Below are 11572 nucleotides of genomic sequence, written 5' to 3' on the forward strand. Positions count from 1 at the left end.
TCCTGCACCGTCAATGTTGAGAGAACCGTCGAAGTACATCGTCCAATATTCGTCGGATCCCGGAGAGGCAGGCGTGCTTAAATCTGTCCACTCGACGATGAAATCGACGAGTGCCTGGGACTTGATTGTAGTACGGCTTGCAAATTCCAAGGAAAAGGGGCATAGCTCCATTGCCCATTTGACAATGCGCCCGTTCGCATCCTTATTGCGAATGATGTCCCCCAAAGGATACTCGGTCATGACCACCACACGATATCCGTCGAAGTAATGTCTCAACTTTTGGGATGTTATCAGTATGGCGTAGAGCAGTTTCTGAATCTGTGGGTACCTGGTCTCGGATTCGTTGAGTACCTCACTAATGAAATAAATTGGCCGCTGTACCTTGTAGGCGTGGCCCGGCTCGTCGCGCTCGACCACCATTGTAGTGGAAACCACCCGATCGGTTGCCGCAATGTAAAGTAGGAGAGTTTCGTCTTCTCTGGGAGTAGTAAGTACCGGAGGTGACGTGAGGTATTGTTTCAGCTGCGTGAAGACAGCGTCTGCTTCCTCCGACCACTCAAACTTCTCGGACGCTTTGAGCAGTTTGAAAAACGGTAGTCCTTTTTCTCCTAATCTTGATATGAAACGGCTTAGAGCAGCCATGCAGCCGGTAAGCTTCTGGACATCCTTCACCTTTTTTGGGGGCTTCATGTCTAAGACAGCTTTGACTTTCTCTGGGTTAGGGCGTATGCCGTCGTAACTGACGACGTTGCCGAGCAATATGCCAGAAGGGACACCAAAGATGCACTTCTTTGGGTTTAATTTCCATTGGAACGCATTAAGGGCTGCGAAGGTGCGTTCCAGATTGTCAACAAGGGTATGTGCTTCCTTGGTTTTGACAACTACATCGTCGACGTAAGCCTCGACGAGGCCGTCTTTTATCTCGTCGTTGAGGCAGGCCTGTATAGCGCGTTGGTAGGTAGCACCGGCGTTTTTGAGCCCGAACGACATAGTCGTGTAGCAGTAGGCGCCGAAAGGCGTGATGAAAGATGTCTTGATCTGGTCGTCCTTTTTGAGAGCGATCTGGTGATAACCAGAGTAGCAATCGAGAAAGGAAAGCAGCTCACAACCGGCGGTTGAATCTACGACCTCGTCTATGCGAGGTAAGCCAAAGGGGTCCTTAGGGCAGTGTTTGTTGAGATCAGTGTAATCAATGCACATTCTCCATTCATTATTCTTTTTGCGTACAAGAACCGGGTTGGCTAACCATTCCGGATGATACACTTCTTTGATAAATCCGGCTGCCAAAAGCCGTGTAACTTCTACCCTAATCGCCTCCTTTTTGTCGCGAGCGAACCATCGTAGCTTCTGCTTGATTGGTTTGGCCTTGCTGTTGACATTTAAGGAGTGCTCAATCAAGTTCCGAGGTACACCGGGCATGTCGGAAGGTTTCCATGCAAACACATCCACGTTGCCCCTCAAGAACCTGACGAGCGCGTCTTCCTATTTGGGATCCAGGTCGGCCGCGATGAGGGCCGTTTTGCTGGGATCGCCCTCGACCAGCTGGATCGTCTTGTGCTCCTTGGACCTGATGTTCTTGCGCGGAGCCTCGAGCTCTGGGATCTCCAGGTGATCGGCCGAGGTCTTCTTAGCATCGAGCATGGTCTCGGCCATGCGAATAGAGAGGTCGTGGGCCTCTGCTATTTTGAAGCTGTCGTCCTCACAGGTATAAGCTGCGTATACGTTGCCCCTGAGGGTTAAAACTCCTTTCTCAGTAGGCATCTTGAGCACCAGATACCTGTAATGAGGTATGGCCATGAACTTGGTGAGCACCGGTCAACCAAGAATAGCATGGTAGGTGCCGTCGAAATCAGCGACCACGAAGTTGACGTAGTCGGTGCGAAAGTGGTCCGGAGTCCCAAATTGCACAGGTAGCGTGATCTGCCCGAGAGGTGTGGAGCTCTGTCCGGGGAGAACGCCCCAGAACTGTGCCTCGTACGGCTTCAGGTCTGCCTGGGCTATTTTCAGAGTGGGCAGGCTGTTCTTGAACAGTATATCAATGGAGCTGCCACCGTCTATCAGTACCCTGTCGAATTGAACCTTATTGATACAAGGATCGAGGACCAGGGGAAAACGCCTTGGCTCGGGTATGGCGGCCCATTGGTCCTTCCTGCTGAAGTAGATTTCATGGTGAGACCACGGAGGAAAACGCGGATCGGTGAGAAGGTTGTCGGTGTTTGCCACGTTCAAGCAAGCGCGGGCGAGCAGCTTGCGTTCTCGTTTGGTCTCAATGGACACCTTGCCGCCGATGATGGTGTGCACGCGATCAGTCGGCTTGACGTATTTATGACGAGGGTCTGCATCGTCGTCGTCGTTGTCCTCGTTGCGCTATTCCCCTGCGTCGTTAGGCTTGTCGGACGTATCCGGAGCCTGTTGATGCGTGTAGATAGTCTTGAGGACGTGGCAATTCTCCATGGTGTGGTTCGACTTAGGATGGAGCTGGCAGGGCCCCTTCAATGCTTTGGCGTAGTCGTCCTCGTAGTTACGATGTCCGCTGCCCTTTTTCACGGTATTGACCTCGCCGTCGTCTTCCCGAGCGCGCTTGCTCCTGTAATCGTCACGGCGGTTGCGCCGCTGATTACGTTGATCACGATGGTCGTGGGAGTCGTTGCGCTGGTTGCGGCGGTCAAAATTGTCGTTCCGACCACGATTGCCGCGGTAATCGTCGCGGTGTGGAGGGTGGTCGGAGCGTGGAACCCTTGTTGCTTCTTCAACGATTATCTTTTTAGCGTCGTCAGCGTCCGCGTATTTCTTAGCGGTGGCCAAAAGCGCTGTTACTGATTCGGGTCTCTTCCGGAGGAGCTTGTCTCTTAGGGCGTCGTGGAACCGGAGGCCGGTGATGAAAGCCTCGATTGCTTCGTTGTCGGAGATTGATGGAACCTTGATGCGCATCTCCGAGAAACGCCGAACGTACTCGCGCAGTGGTTCATCCTTCCGATCTCGGATCTGTTGCAGGTCGTACTTGTTGCCGGGTTGTTCACAAGTAGCGATGAAATTGTCGATGAAGGCCTGCCTGAGCTCCTGCCAAGAGTCAAAATAGTTCGCTGGCAAGCTAACCAGCCATTGGTGACCTGCATGACCAACAGCGACTGGGAAGTAGTTAGACATGACGTGCTCGTCAGCCATGGCTGAGCGGCACGCAGTTTCGTAGAGCATGACCCATAATTCAGGGTTTTCCTTGCCATCGTACTTCTGAAGTTTCTCAAGTTTGAAATTCTTGGGCCATATGACTTGGCGAAGGTGTGGAGTGAACTGCTTCAAACCCGGCGGGCCGTGGGCAGTGTCATATTCCATACGGCGATAGCTTTCATGGGATGCACGATCGTTGGCTCTCTGGTTGATGCGAGCGCGCAGATCACGTCCGATGAGGTAATGGCGGAGATCGTTATTGCCATCGCGGCGATCTCGATTGCCATCTGGATTAGCCCTGTGACCGTGGTTATCACGGCGATTGTCGCGGTTATCTCGGCGGTTGTCGCCTCGAACGTCGTGGCGGTTATCCTCCCGGCGGCGGTTGTCGTCTCGACCACCATCATGACCACCGTTTCCGCCTTGACGGTTGTCCGATGGGTCGTTATTGCGCGAGCCACATTGGTTGAGTGGCTGTGAGCGACTTGAGTATTGGCGGCTGTGGCTTGATTCAACAGAAACGGATGGAGCCCGGGCTTGATTCATCTCTGCGGTCTGAGCCATGGCAGCTGTTAGATAAGCTTGTATGTCATCACGGATCGCTTGGGTCTTGGGAGTGTTGGGCAGCCGCTGTATTGTCGCCATGGCGACGGCTACGTTGGCGCTTGGGGTCTTGAAGACTTGTTTGTCCCCCACCCTGTCGAAAGCATTGTTGAGGTCACGTGGTTGGACCCTTATGCGTCGTGCCTCCTGGTCTGCTTCAGCTTCGATTTGCCGGCGATTAAACCGGTCAATATTGCGTGCTTCGCGTGCAGTCTTTTCTTGTTCTGTTTTGCCAACTGCTGGCGGCTCGTCGTTGCTGACAACATGGATCAAATCCCCTCGTCTTGGCGGGAAAGACGGAAATTGGGGGAAACCCAGGGCGTGGTCTGGTAGATCCAGATCGTATTTGACGCCTTCATCTTCGTGACGCTGAAGCTTGGTGTGGACAGATGCGTTGGACGCGATGCCAGATGAGGAGCTGGAGTCACCCTCTTGGACTGTGTGGACGGATCCTTCTTGATAATCTTCAATCCGGACCATGTTGACGACGTTGCATGGCTTCGGCCAAGATCGATGTATAGGACACAGATCCGAGCGGCGTCGCAGGTTGTTCGCGTAGCAGGAGGCAGCGTTTTGCAGGCCATAGGGCTGGACCTGGTGGTTCCCTGTCGGGACTTCGTACTCGCAGAGTTGGAGACCCATTGCGATGGCTGGCCGGCGACGAGCAAAACGCCCCTCAGGAGTTGATACGACCACAAGATCTGTTCCAAGTCGCGCAGGGCGACTGGTCTGAACTGGTCGGATAGATCTGTTGTGGGGAGCTGTTACCTGCTCGTTAGGTTGGCTTTGAATCGTACTTACCAGAGCCAGGGTTTCAGCGAGTTGGATGCCGACCCGATCAACGGAGTTGAACAGGTCGGTGTTGTCGATCTACTTTCCTCTGTAGCAGGGAAGCGGATGACGGGTTGTCGGCGTGGCTGTAGGTGTGGTCGGAGCCAGATGTCCCGTGGTCGGAGCCAGGTCCATCGTGGTTGGAGCCGTATCCGTTGTGGTGGGAGCCGTGTTCACCGTGGTCGGAGTCGTGTTCACCGTGGTCGGAGCCGCGTTCACCGTGGTCGGAGCCGTAGCCGATGCAGGTGAAGTAGGCGTCGGCGCAGGCTGAATCCACGCCTCCTCCATGGTCACGGCGATGGAGTCGTCGGAGCCGGTGGTCCAGGTAATCTGGCCGACGGTGAACGTGAGGCCGTTGGACGTAGCCATGGAGCCGGAGATGATGACCATCTTGTTTGCTTGGAGAGCAGTACGCACACCCCCTACCTGGTGCGCCACTGTCGACGAAATATGGTCAGCAGTCTACCTAGGGGTATGCCCAAGGTAGTAGATTATTGGCAGACAGATGCGCAAGCCCCAAACAAGACGGTGACGCAAGACAGACACGAGGTTTTATCCAGGTTCGGCCGCCAAGAAGGCGTAATACCTACGTCCTGCGTCTGATTTTGTATTGCTGTATGTCAATGAGAGATGTTTTTTAGAGGGGTCCCCTGCCCGCCTTATATAGTCCGGGGGGCAGGGTTACAGATCTGGAAACTAATCCTAGTCAGTTACAATTGCCATATATGGCCGGATAAGGATTCCTATTCTAACCGACCAGGATCCTGCTTGGTCGCCAAATCCATCTTGATTCCTTGTGCGGGACTCCGATCAGGTTAACTGGGCCGCACGTCGTCTTTCGGGTGGACTGAACCCATCGATCCGGGCCAGCCCAAGCTTAGCCGTAAGGGTATAGGGGTTAATACCCCCACAGGTACCTTAAAAGTAGGTGCATAGTTTAGTTCTCATATCTCCTCTATGCGACCATAATATGTTTGCTTATTTCCATTAGGGTCGGTGGCATCTATGCGGACACTACTGTTTTGGTTGGTGCTCCTTTTATCTTGGGCCACTATATAAAATGTATTCCCATTTATCTCGTACCCTTTGTATGTGAGGATATGCCATGATGGATGCCTAGCCAACAAATACAGTTGCTCATCAATACTCTCATCACCCTAACATTCTTTTCGTAACCAGTCGCTGAAAGCTTCCATGTGCTGACCCGTAATCCAAGCTTCAGGCTTCCCTGAAAACTCGGATCGGAACAACTCTTTGTGTCTTGATATACGATCCACCAATGAGGAGTTTTGCAAAACTATGTAGTGTGCTTTATTAAAATAATTGTCCTGCATACCAATATATGTTTTCTTCCCTAGTGTCTCCTTTCCACTTAGTCTCCCCTCGTGTTGCGATTCAGGAACACCAAACGGATCAAGGTCAGGAATAAAGTCAACACAAAACTCAATGACCTCCTCTATTCCATAGCCCTTGGCGATGCTTCCTTCTGGCCAAGCATGGTTGTGAACATATTTCTTTAGGACTCCCATGAACCTCTCAAAGGGGAACATGTTGTACAGGAACATAGGACCGAGAATGCTAATCTCCTTGACCAGGTGAACTAGGAGGTGTGTCATGATATTAAAGAAGGAAGGAGGGAACACCAACTCAAAGCTGACAAGACATTGAACCACATCATTTTATAGTTTAGCTAGATCCATTGGATCGATTGCCTTCTGAGAAATTGCATTGAGGAATGCACATAGCTTCACAGTGGCTAGACGTACATTTGGAGGTAGAATTTCTCTTAATGCAACTAGAAGCAATTACGTCATGAGCACGTGGCAGTCATGGGACTTTAAGTTTAGGAATTTCTTCTCTGGCACATTTATTATACCCTTTATATTCGAGGAGAATCCAGATGGTAGCTTGATGCTTGCTAGGCATTCAAACATGCTTTCCTTCTCTTCTTTGCTAAGAGTGTAGCTGGCAGGACTTAAGTAATAGCGTCCATCATCTATCTTCTCTGGATGTAGGTTGTCTCGTTCTTTCAAACACCGCAGGTCCTATCATGCTTCAAGTGTGTCCTTAGGCTTCCTATACACACCCATGAAGCCTAGCAGGTTCACACAAAGATTATTCGTCGAGTGCATCACGTCGATCGCGCTATGGACCTCTAGGACTTACCAATAGGGTAGCTCCCAAAATATGGACTTCTTCTTCCACATGGGTGCATGACTGTCAGCATCATTCGGAATAGGATCACTGCCATGTGCCTTTCCAAATACTACTTTCACATCCTTGACCATATTGAGTACATCCTCACCAGTTCGGTTGCCCGGCTTGGTCTGGTGGTCTGCCTTTCTTTCTTAGGGGGTGATTCGTAGGAAGAAATTGACAATGGCCAAGGTACACAACCTTTCGACATTTTTTCAAGAATATACCTTTAATGTCATCGAAATAGTGCGTGCATGCATTATATCCATTATTTGATTGTCCTAAAAGATTACTTAGAGCAGGCCAATTATTGATTGTTATGAACAACAATGCTCATAGGTCAAAGTGCTCCTGTTTGTGCTCATTCCACACATGTACACCTGGTCTATTCCATAAAAGTAGAAGTTCTTCAACTAGTGGCCTTAGGTACACATCGATGTCGTTGCCAGGTTGCCTTAGGCCTTGGATGAGCACTGGCATCATAATAAACTTATGCTTCATGCATAACCAGGGAGGAAGGTTGTAGATACATAGAGTAACAGGCCAAGTGCTATGACTACTGCTCTGCTCCCCGAAAGGATTCATACCATCCGTACTTAAAGCAAACCTTAAGTTTCTTGCGTCATTTGCAAACTCCGGGAATTCTCTATCGATTGCTCTTCACTGGGACCCATCAGCAGGGTGTCTCAATATATTGTCTACCTTACGGTCTTCTTTGTGCCATCGCAACAAATTTGCATGGTCTTTGTTTCTGAACAGACGTTTCGAGCGTGGTATTATAGGAGCATACCACATAATCTTGGCAGGGATTTTCTTCGTGGGACGTTCGCCCTCAACATCACCAGGGTCATCTCGCCTGATCTTATACCACGATGCATGACATACTGGGTATGCATCTAACTTCTCGTACTCCTCACCACGGTAGAGGATGCAGTCATTAGGACATGCATGTATCTTCTAGATTTCTAATTCCAAAGGGCAGACTACCTGTTTTGCTTCGTACGTAGTGACAGGCAATTCATTATCCTTTGGAAGCATCTTCTTTTGGATTTTCAGTAACTCCCCAAATCCCTTGTCAGATACACCATTCTTTGCCTTTTATTGCAGCAATTCCAGTGTGGTACCCAACTTTTTCTGTCCCGCATCACAAGTTGGGTATAGCAATTTCTTGTGATCCTGTAGCATGCGCTCGAACTTGATCTTGTCCTTTTTACTTTCGCATTCTCTTTGTGCGTCACGACTGGCCTAACCAAGATCATCAGCGGGCTCATCTTCTGCCACTACATCTTCTTCAGCTTCCCCCATTGCAGTGTCATTGAAGGCAACATATTCAGCAATAATGTCATCATCGTCCCATTGTTCTTCTTCACCTTCTTCCATTACAACCTTGGTTTCTCCATGCTTCGCCCAACAAATATAGTTTGGCATGAAACCCGACTTCAACAAGTGTGAATAAAGACTCCTTGAGCTAACATATTCCTTCAAATTCTTTCATATAGCACATGGGCAGCACATGAAACCATCGTGTTTGTTTGCCTCGGCCACACGTAAGAAAGAAGCACGCCCTCAATAAACTCTTGGGAGCGGCGATCAGCATTGTACATCCAATGTCGTCTCATCTACATTACATGACATACATACCATATTAAAATCTAGAACATAATTAGTTAATTATACGACATGCATGCTACCACATAAGGTATTAATTTATGAAAGTCTTGCTACAATGTAGACAATCCCAACTGCCACTAAAAAAACTAAAGCTAAAATGCACTTCAGCAGCATAAGGATTTCGCGACCAATCCCAACTAAAACAGACATATCATGCGTTTGTTCAACATCTATGGGCTTCTTCTGCAGGATCACTGCCTCATCAGTCGTCGTAGCCGCTTGTGGAAGAGAGTTTTGCACGTGTTCAACATACTCTTCCTCCCAGTACCAGCCTGAACATCCAGTGCCATCCCACTGAAATTAAAACAAAAAATTAGAACTTTAATCACAATCATCATGAAAATAAGTATAAATTAACCATAATCATCAAATGCGACAAAATAACCCACATTGCGATCCGGACACTTGTAGAAGATACAGCCCTTGTTGGGACACTCCTTCCTCACCCGGTACTCTTATCACAATCTTCTCCTCACATTTGCCGCATACAATGAGAGGAATGTCCGTCCTCAGTCGCTTTGGAACCCGATGAGAGGCCGAGAACCCAGAAGTAGTTGCCATCTACTCTCTATACTCATTTTAATATAATATAAATTTCTCATTTTATAAACAAATAAAATTAAAAAAACTCTAAAATTATCTATATCTCTAAACCATGAAGTGTGCTATGCATGCTAGAATTAAAAACTCAATACTAGTTTTGAATAACTACTTTAACCTTCCTTCATCCAAATACGCAAACTTTAAAGTGATTTTGAACTTAAATGGCTTACAAATAAAAAAAATCTACCATAAAAAAACCACATATATCTAGTCCACAAAATGAAATAAGCTACTGATGAAACATGAGAGTATAAAGTTGGTAACCTTTAGAACCGAAGAATCGATCGAGGAATGAAAGAAATCTTGTGATACACCGGTGATGAGAAAGAAGAGAGGCCGGCGATGAAGCAAGAACACTGAGCTCGAAGTGGCTCGGGCTCGGGGAGGAACAAGGGCTATATAGGAGGGGACCTTTAGTCCCGGTTGGAGACAGAAACCGGGACTAAAGGTACCTTTCTAGTTCCGGACGGAGCCTCTAGCCGGGAGTAGACTTTTACTCTCGATTAGAGAAACCAACCGGGAGTAAAAGTTAACCTTTAGTTCCGGTTGGTAACTCCAACCGGGACTAAAGGTCCCCTGCAGCAAAACCCTGCCGCAGTAGCCGTTGGGTAGGGACCTTTAGTCCCGATTAGAGCTATAAACCAGGACTAAAGGTATCTCTAGTTTCGGGCGCGAAAAATACCGGGACTAAAGCCAAATTTCGAGGTGGGATCAAATGTCGTTTCTCTACTAGTGTATAAACTATGTTGGCTTCTGATGATCCTACTACTTTATTCAGTGATTTTGATTTGTAATCAGATTGTTCTTGGAAAAGCGAAAGTGCTGGATGCCTAGAAAAAATCACGAGAGGATCGGTTCCATTGAATGGGATGGAGAACTGGGTGCAAAAGAATCGAATCGATATAGTGTGAACCGTGGAATATATTTTTGAGATATGCAGTACTCCATCCTGTTCTTCTGATTAATTTCTTTTAGGCCCGTTTGGATGTTTAGAATTGAATTCATTTTAATAATTATAATTTTGACACATATTAATTAAGCTAATATGGTTGTATATAGATTATATTTAGGTATTATTATTGGCTTACGAGAGAGATACTTTTGTGTTGCATTTCTAACGTAAGAGAACGAGTTGAAGAGCGTGTTATAAGTTACAAATTAGAATCATATCATGATGCCCTATAGAATCAATTTCTATCTCCCACCTTATAACTTGAGATATGCTATATGTGTAGGAAAATGGTGGAATCTCAAATTTCAAACTAAATAGCCTAGTTTATTAAATAGATTTCAATTCCTCCGAATGAAAAGATTCTAACGGAGCCTTTGAGTTCAGAAAACCGTATGAATGTTAGTTACTTCGGTATATGCTGTAGGGTCTGCGTCTAGCTAGAAACTTTAAGGGTTGGCTGTATCTCCTTCCGGCTAAGTGGAACCATATAATAATCTAGTAAGAGAAAAGTCTGTTTGCTTGCCTAGCTATGTGCAGAAGCAGTTTGTATGAGTGGATACAAAAATACATCACCTCAGCTAGAGATCAATTCTACCCGCGGGTATGAATATTACACCCGACGGGTGTGAGTGTGGATATGAAATTTCACTTCTTGCGAGTATGAGGACGTGTGCCAAATTCTACTCATGGTACAGGATGGGAATGCTGCTTTACCCCTTAGGGCTTGAATTACAAGGGATTCTATCTGTTCTGATGGCAACTCAATCAGTAAATATCGTACCCGACGGGTGCGTGTAAAATATGTTACCAGTTAGCTTACTACATCACTACCACATTTGCATCTGGCAGTGAGAATCCAATAGTAATGGGCTTGTCCCCGTCACTGCCAGATCTAGGCTCTGTTAGAATCGATGGTGTATCTCTCTGTAATCGTAGATCCGGGAAGGCTCCTCGCCTTTCTCTGTTGAGGCGTATCAGCAAGCGTGGACGCCGATGCTGCGGTGTAGTAGACGTCGTAGTGGCGAGGAGGTGAAGTCCAGTGGCCCGGTGTAGACCTACAGGGGCGACGGCGGTGCGGTAGGACATCCCGTCGCTGGCAGCACTTCTTTAGAATCGGATTAGGGTTTTCTGTAGGTGAGATGGCGGCTCCAGTGAACCTCGTCGTCCGAGCCTTGATCCCCATCTTCCTTTTATGTGTGCTATGCAACAGGGGCACACCAACCGTATTAGGGTTGGGCTCCCCCGATCAGGGAGCAGAGACAAGGGCCTAATAGGCCGTTGGGCTTATTGGTGGAGATCAACTAACATTCTCCCACTTGATCTCATTCCATCTTTTAATTTTATATCATTTACTTTTGTTCATTCCATTACAGATTAGCGCATAGAGCATGTCTCATCGTCATTGCCGATAGACTTAACAGCTACAACACACTACTTTGTTCTGAAATAGATACTTATCTTTGAGTCTTCTTTTGTCCAGGAATTTTAGGCTTTCTCTTAAACCCATGCTAGCTACATGTTCTCTGAATACCATGTTCTCTGAACATG

The sequence above is a fragment of the Miscanthus floridulus genome, chromosome 9, assembly GCF_019320115.1.
Source record: "Miscanthus floridulus cultivar M001 chromosome 9, ASM1932011v1, whole genome shotgun sequence".
NCBI lineage: Eukaryota > Viridiplantae > Streptophyta > Magnoliopsida > Poales > Poaceae > Miscanthus > Miscanthus floridulus.